Genomic DNA, 9201 nt, shown 5'->3' with positions numbered 1-9201 from the left:
TAAATGAAGCAATTCTGCTTTGTACACAATACCTCATCTGAAATATTCCCTTTAATACTTGATTAAAAAGTTGAAGATGAAAAGCACCCAAATGTGATTTAATATCCACTTACATGTTTCATGTTTTAGGTATGTGTGTGTGTGTGTGTGTGTGTGTGTGAGAGAGAGACACTGGAAGAGCTTAATTAAAAAGGAAATTTACATTGTGTAGACTGAAACTTGAAAATTATCTCCTGCTCATTGTCTTTTCCCTAACCAAATTAAACTCAAACAATTATGCTATTTGTTCAGCTTTATTAAGATGCCTCTGAAGATCCATTTTTGCTTTGCCATTATGGTGTATGGAGTGTAGAATGATGTGAGTATAAAGTAATTTAAAGCAATTTAATATGAGGCAGCAACATAACAAAACAATGAAAAAATGTATGAAGGGGTATAAATACTTTCACAAGGCACTGTATATGTGTGTGCGCGTGTGTATATGTGTGTGTGTATATATATATATATATATATATATATATATATATATATATATATATATATATTAAAGTGCAAAAAGTGAAAAGTCGTGACATTTGCCAAGTATGGTAACCCATACTCGGAATTGGTGCTCTGCATTTAACCCATCCAAGTGCACACACACAGCAGTGAGAAGTGAACACACCGTGAACACACACCCGGAGCAGTGGGCAGCTATATCCAGCGCCCGGGGAGCAACTGGGGGTTCAGTGCCTTGCTCAAGGGCACTTCAGCCATGGGTATTGAGGGTGGAACACAGCGCTGACCATAAACTCCAACCCACCTACAACAAAAGCCAGAACCTATAACCAAAACTCCAAACCTGCCCCTAAACAAACACAACACTAAAAAAACTATCCCACAAATATTTGGGTCCTGTTTATTTTTCAACATACATTCTTACCATGATTTACTAAAATTGTAATTACAATTACAATTTTAGTAAATCACGGTAAAAATGTATGATGTATAATAATTTTATAATGTATAATAACCAAAGGTAATTTGAAACATTTAATGGACATTTTAAGACGATTTCAGTGTACTACAAATATGCTACATAAACATTCACAGCTGCTTTTTTTTTTTTTTTGCAAAGATTTCTCGTTTTGACAGCTGAATCAATCCCTTTCCTGGTGTAACTGTTGAAACAGTGAGACATACAGTGCTCTTTAGAGGAAATCATTGAGAAGACAGTCAGACATGGTTTTAGAGGCTGAGAAAATGAATAAATGCACCATTTCAACAACTTAACATGCACATTATATTCTTTTCACCAACCTACACACTACACACAGGATTGTGGGTTATCAAAGGATACATCTCCTTAATACATTTGAGATTATATGACATATGCTAAACCTTACAGCCAGATCTCTCTATAAATAAATTGGCTCTTCGAACTTATATGCAAATTCAGTTTAAATATCTTTTTGGTGAGATAAATGTGTTCATGTGCTTATTAAAAATGGCACATGCATGTTGTCTATGACAAGTCCATAAGAAGCTATGAATAGGGAAACAATCCAGGATCAGTAAAATTAAAGTAAAAAACAAACAAACAAACAAACAAAAAAAACATCAGTAATCAAAATTGGAGACCAAGGCATAATCATAAAAAAAAAAAAAAAAAAATCTACCATTAAAAACAAAAAACAAAACAAACAAAAAAAAAAACACTACTTATTGACCACTAATATGAATATACAGAGAGTTTATGGCCCTGTTTCATAAACACTAGATTCAGACATGCTTTAATGCTTTTCTACCTTCATATAAAGCCTGCAGAGAATTCATTTCCAGGGTTTGGACAGTCTTTATTGCTGCTCCTCCACTTTATGCACTTGGCATGAAACTCTGGCCTGCGCCGTTCTGTATCCCTTGAACAAATGACTTGTTGTCTGGTTGAATGTCTCTTGTTTCCCATTACTTCAGTTTTGCCCTTGAAAGTGTGAAAAGCTGAGGTCAAAGGTGAGATCTGAGACTGTACTTCATGAAAGATTAAGCAGGCCTCTCTTGTTTCGTATGCATAGTTAAAGCTGAGAGGAGTCCCCCACTGCTCTACACATTTATTTTTATCTGCAGGTTTGATCCGGCCCATTTACAGCTCAAATTTGATTAACTTTATGATTCAGCGTGGGAAGTGCCAGCAGAACATTCAACTCCTAATCGCAATTATTCCTCTCACGCACTCAGAATTAGGCAGGAGGGAATGGCTAGTCAGGTCACATGTGCACCTGTTGTCAATCACTCCACAAGATGTAGTCTACGTAGTCCTAGGGGGTGTCTTTTTCAACTAAAAAACAAAAAAACATTATTCATTTTTGGTCATTCATTTACACAACAACAGTGTTTTGGGGGGCTGAAAACTTGAACTTTTGTAAACAGGTTTCTGAGGAAACAATACCGTTATGATCTCTGTTCAAACTACAAAAATGTGGATTTGTGAAAACAGTGAAGTCGTTTCCATTTGTCACCATCAAATGCTTAGATGTAGAAGAATGCACGTGTGCAGGCGTGAAGTGTTTCTTCACAAAGTGACATCGCCAGCTACTGGTCTAACATGCATAATACAGTGTTTTTAGTAGTGTTTTACAGATCCTTGTGAACAGTGATCGTTCTGACAATGTTGACAATGTCTGTGCGTGAAACTTTTCCAAAAATCAAAGGAAAAACGTCCTTGTTTTTCGTTTTTAGTTGATGTGTAAGCATACCCTAGCCTAGAACGCAAAGTTAATGAAATCAAAGACTGAAATAGAGAAAAATATTTTTTAATACGTAAAAACCCTCTATGTAGGACTATAAGTCAGAATAAAAGATACTTTTGAATGGCCATTAATAAACAGAGGTGCATCATTATGCATAACTACTAAACAAAAAACAAAAAACACCTTGGTGAATAAAACAAGTTGAGCAAAAGGTGTCCATTAAGTTCAGTTTGATTAAACTTTGGAATACAATATTGGATCCATTTGGCAGTCAGGAATTGGGAATAATCTTGATTGGTGGTTCTTTGCCTAAATAACTGAATTAAAACTACTATCAGTAGGTAACAATCCAAATAGAGCATTGCTTTACACAAACACAGCTACGCAATGAAAAAGTAGATATCTGAATGAAAATGTCAATCATAAATGTATTTCCTTTATTAGCAAAAAGTATCCAAAAAGGGTCAAAAATACAATTAAAAATGAACTACGCTGCCCAGTATTTGTGTGTGCTGTGTATATTATGCATATTAGAGTGTAACTTGCTAATAGCAAACTCTATTGGAACCAAGTGGCAACTGGAAATTACCCAAATAGTACCCGAATAGTGGTCCTTCACCTAAAAACAGCATTGCTTTATGCAAACACAGGGAATGAAAAAAAAAAAACACGGAAACATTTTGTGATGTGTTTAAATGTGCATTTCTGTTTTATAAGGTTAACAGGCCTATGGCATTGAATAAAACATGACCTGATGTCTGCTGGGTGAAACTGTATTTACCTGGTGAATCTGAAAGGAACATTTTTTTTTTTTTGTCTTGTTATGCTTTTCTGAGTTTTGACAATGCCAGATGTGGAGTTCAGATACAAGACAGATGGAGCCCACACATGCGCTGTCATATGCATGTGCGCATCCACCCACAAACACATACACACAAACTGTCAGCGAGAAAAGCTTTTCACAAACATTGTGGTTTCAGACATGCATGCCACAGCAAAAGGATTTGATTTGGACAGTTTAATAGAAGGAGACTGTGATGTATCATAGAGAGGCCTGCAAGTAACACAAATAACACATGCACATCCAAGAATACCTTCAGATTGCTGATTGGTCTATTTATTAAATATATTTTAATGTATTTCGAAGTTTATAAAATACTATTTTTATGTTTTAAGCATTAATCTACTAACATTTAGTGAGATTTATGTTTATACCAAGAATAAAAATGCTTCAAGTAAATGGATGATATTTTAATGACAAGACGACATAGACACTAATTAGGAAAAATGATTTATGCAGTTAAGTAAACGTTATATAGATGTATTAGTCATGAGAATATTTTTTCTCCCTGATTTAAAGCTCATAAGTGGCATGAATCAAAGACGAAGTGAGAGCAATCATCCATGCATTATGTTTCTATAAGACTCTCATAAACATTTTTTTTAAGAACAATATTCAACAGTCGACGGGAGATAAGATCCACAGTTCCACATTGTGTGTATTTGTGCTCCATCATCATTTTTACAACAGGAGGGATCAAACTACTGCAAATGTACTACAAAATCAATCTCTCATCAGAGCCAGAAATAATTTCATTCAACCCAGTTCGCCTTTACCTCGTATATTAGATGAAATTTAGCCACTTGCAAAATCGATTTCCTCAGCCCTGCAATATTTTCCAAAGTTTAATTACTTTCGATAAATGGGAAATAGATATGCTGAAGGTGAAAGAGCTCAATTTGACTCCCAGAGCTCTGTGTGTTAGCGGTGAATTCTACTGTTCCGCAGCAGAATGCAGTTCTATGTCTTGACTTCTCTTCAACCTTTTTTCAGGCAAGCTGAAAACACAGAGGCCGGTCATTAATTATTTTTTTTTCAGTCCTCAGTACATTTTATGGCATTTGAAATACCATCTGTAAACAGAACCTGATTGGAATTAAATAGACTTACATTACATTTTATTCTACATATTTCTATGTTTAAAAATCAGGTGTAACAAGAGTCATTCCTCATTTTCTGCTACATAAATTTAGCTTCCATTTCCAAAAAATGTCTTAAAAGACAATAATGTTAATATGATACAAATAAGAAAGATATTATAAATAAATTTGAAAAATTATCAATATTATATTAAAGCATTGGGCAGACACTTTTATCCAAAACCACATTTGGATAACCTGCGATTTGCATTTACCCATTTTAGCAGTTTTATCAACATTCCCTGGGAATTGCATGCTTCCAGTGTAAATCAATTTGGTGTTTTGTCAAAATTTAATTTTATAATTAATTATTTTTTGTAATTTTATAATGCAAACAACTATATGAAAAACATTTTGTTGTAAATGAATTAGTGAAGGAGAGAAATATTTAATATTTTTATTTACATTTAATTCAATATTTAAAAAAATAAAACATATTTTAAAAAACATGAACTATGAAAACTTTTTGTGGTAAATTACTTAGTGAATAAGAATAATATTTCATTATATTTTTATTTTATATTTTCTTAATCATATTTTAATAATTTGAACAACTATGACACATTACTTATTACTTATATATAATAAATGTAATTTTCTTTTTTAAATGTAATCATATTTTAATGATGTTTACAACTGCAAAAACATTTTGGCAATTAATTAATGAAGGAAAATACTGTTGATTTTTTTTCTTTTATATTTCTAATTAAATATTGAATTAATCAAAATTTAATATGATCGAATCATGAAAAAACGTTTTGTTGTAAATAAAAAAGAATGGAGAACTAATTGTGTTTCCAAACAATTCTACATCTGTGCACATAAAACCTAACTCATCAAGGGTGAAATCTCTCGATCAAGTAAAACAGTAAAACACACGTCTATGTCTATAAGGTAGACATTTTGTGTCAGTGTGTTCCTTTTTGTTAACACAGTTTAAGCCACTGAGCTTGACCTGTATGACTTTTGCTGACTTTAGCACATCACTCCTAAGATGAAACACACTTAAAAAATATTTAATTTTTCCTAATTCTAAAAGCCCAAAGGCATCAAATTAAAGGAAAGATTCAAAGAACACATCAGTGGCCAACTAAAAGACAGAAACAACCAATCTGCATTGTGTATAAGCAATCTCAATCATGTACCCTCCTCCCACGTTACATTAGTGAAGGAAATCAAAACCTGTCCTTTTGATGTGAATTGAGCTGTTCCAAACCGGAGTGTGACTTCAAACGCAATTCTTCCGGTGAGAAAGAAAAGACTGTTATTGTTCAGTTTTGGAGTGTAGTGAACAACATATTTCCCCACAGATGAGAGGAGAGGAGATGTTGAGTGGAATGAGAGTTGAAAGGAAAATAAGAAACAGAGAAACAAAGAGAAAGCCATGAAAACAGATAGTTAAAGACAGTATTAGAAAGGAAAGAGAAGGGGAAAGGCTTCTTCTGAGATCATTTTTCACTATACTGAACATCAACATTTCTAAATCAACTTGTGTTAAAATGCATCTCACATCCAGTTTAATATAAACAGAAATCTACAAGTAAACCTTTTTGGCTTCTTTAAAAAAAGGTTGCAACACTGTGTCTCTGTGGTGCACAACACAAAAAGTGCTTCTGTGCCATACAGTACATTTGTTGCTGTTCCTTCCTCCAACCAGTGAACCGGAAATCGATCGAGGTTCACCATCCTGACGGACATATCAATTCTCTGAATGCACCGAGTGGAACGAGAAGAGAGGACACATCCAGAGGAGCTTCACTGTGAGCAGGTGGATCCTTTGTGGAAGTCTTTTCAAATGTGACCTGTAAAGTATAAGCTTCAATAAACCTAACATCAGCTACATCGTTGAGTCACCCATTCATTTCTATAAATATAACCATAATTTCAAGTTATTTTGTTTTTGCACTTTAATTAGAGCAAAAAATACATTCACTTTAAAGAAAACACATTGTGTTGTTGTTGATGATGATAAGAGAAGCCTGTGTAATCTCACATATAAATATGTGCAGATTTGCAAACAGCTAAACATAGTTTGATGAGAATACGTCCCTCTTTCCGCACACATCTCTCATAATCTTGTCACGGAATTGCTCGCATTCACAACAGTCTTCTTTCAGCATTCTTCTGGCTGGTGAAATGAAAAATCTATTTTTTGCTTCATTTGAAGAGTAAAAAAAAAAACATGATGACTTTTCAGCATGACTTTCTTTTAAAAAAAAGTTCTTATTGCAAAATGTGAAGACTGCAGCTTCCACTTCAACCGCACAGCACTTTTGTTGTTTTTAATTTTTTATTGGCTTCACCTTAAATATTATTATAAAAAAAAAAAAAAAAAAAAAACTTTATTCAGCAAGGATGCATTAAACTGATCAAATGTGACATTAATAATATAAAATATTTCTATTTTATGTAAATGTTGTCTATTCATCTATTTTATCTAAACGTTTTCTATTCATCAAAGAATCCTAAAAAAAGAGTCAAGTTTCCACAACAATATGCAGCAACTGTTTTCAACATTGATAATAATAAGAAATGCTTCTTGAGTAGCAAATCAGCATGTTAGATCATGTGACACTGAAGACTAGAGTAAAGATATTGAAAATTCACCTTTGCCTCACAGGAATAAATTACATTTTAAATATATATTAAAATAGAAAACAGTTGTTTTAAATTGTATTATACTATAGGGTTGTTGAATGCTTTAATCTGATTGACTGATGAACAATCTAAGGTGTGCAATTATTTTCAGGGAAATGCATGGCTAATGTAGTTCCAGGCAGCTCTTGACTGCATTACATGACCATATCACTTCGCCAAGCTATTTAATTATTTCAAAGGTCCGTACAGACTACAACAGCAAAATAACCAAAACCCACAATGACACTGACAAAGCAAATAAACATTGTAAACAATACAAGGAAAATGACACTAAGGGGTCTATTTTAATGATCTAAGTGCATGGTCTAAAGCGCAAGGCACAGGTGCACTTAGGGCGTGTCCGAATCCACTTTTGCTAGTTTAATGAGGGGAAGAACGGTCAACGTGCCTGCTGCATGGTCTACAGTAACAGGGTTCTTATTCTCTTAATGAGTAATGGGTGTGTTTTAGGCATAACATGCAATTAACCAGTCAAAGTCTCCTCTTCCTTTCACTTTAAGAGCTAGTTGCGCTCTAAACCTTTAGACCAGGTTTAAGTGGGTCAATGGCGCAGTCTATTTCAGTTGCCTCGTTTTCAGACCAGCACCCCCCTCCGGGTGTTTCTAATAATTCAATGGCCCTTTGTCATTGTTATTCCTTAAATAATATATCACAATTATTTTTGTAGTATTTCTCAGTAAATAAATGCAGCCTTGGTGACCAAAAAAAAAAAGACTTCTTTCAGGAAACATTAAAAAAAAAAATTTTTAAGTGTACTGTATATATAATATGAATTTCTCTCAGTATTACAGCCAGGGTTCTGCCGACCCCTGCCCTAGAAAGAAGGCTTCCCTCAGCTAGTTTCACCCTGGAAAACCCAATTACTCAAGCTGCCACTAGATGATGCCCAGAAGTGGTGACCATACATATGAGGAGAAAAGTGATGTGAATGTCTTCTCTTCAGCAGTATTGCCTCTCAGGCCCCAGGAGTTTCCACTTTCTCTGCCTGCAGATGTGTTTACCTTACAACGTCTTGCTGAGCAAGATGGAACTTTCTGCTTGAACTGCAAACATCAGACTTTTCTGAAGAAACAGCATTTATGCCCCAAAGAAAACATCACAACCATTCAGAACCAGAGGAAAAACAGAACTGGAATATTCGCTCCCATCATGAGTTTGTTGATTAATGTTAAGCTTGATGTTCTGTCATAACCACATGAATTTTCCCATGCTGGTCACATGATTTTGTGATAAATCGTTTTTTCTTCTTCTACTTCTTCTTCTTCTTTTTGTGGACATGAGTAAAACAACAGTAAATATTTTCTTATTTGAAAGAAAATGAAATTTAACTCCATCTATTTTCTAGCTATTTCAGTATATACTGTAGGGTCAGATTTACTAACAGCTTGTGCCAGCGCAAACTGTCTTTTGGCATTAAAATAGTACTGTCAGGATTTACTAAAGACGGGCAGTGAAAAATTAGTGTGGAAAAGGCCTGGACAATTATTTATGCACCTGACCTTACTGAATATGCATTTGTAGGAGTTTCCCTTTCAAACGCTAAATTTATGGAAGGAGAGTATTAAAATGAATCATGCAACGCGATTTACTGAGGTTTGCGCTCGTCAAATTCCTGGTATTTGCGTCATTATTTAACACCCCAAAAAAGCATGGTTTGCTATTTTGCACTTGAAATGGGGCAATTTCTAGCAAACTGAAAAACAGAGTGCGCAAAAATGAGTGAGGTTACAGTATGTATTCTCTTAATGGATATGACATTTCTGAAGAAAATTGTTAGATCGTCAACAGGCAAATGTACCCTAAATAGAAAGACCCTAATAATTTTATTTAAAATAAA

This window comes from Cyprinus carpio, unplaced genomic scaffold (assembly GCF_018340385.1).
Source record: "Cyprinus carpio isolate SPL01 unplaced genomic scaffold, ASM1834038v1 S000006759, whole genome shotgun sequence".
NCBI classification, from domain to species: domain Eukaryota; kingdom Metazoa; phylum Chordata; class Actinopteri; order Cypriniformes; family Cyprinidae; genus Cyprinus; species Cyprinus carpio.
This window is presented reverse-complemented; position numbering follows the sequence as displayed.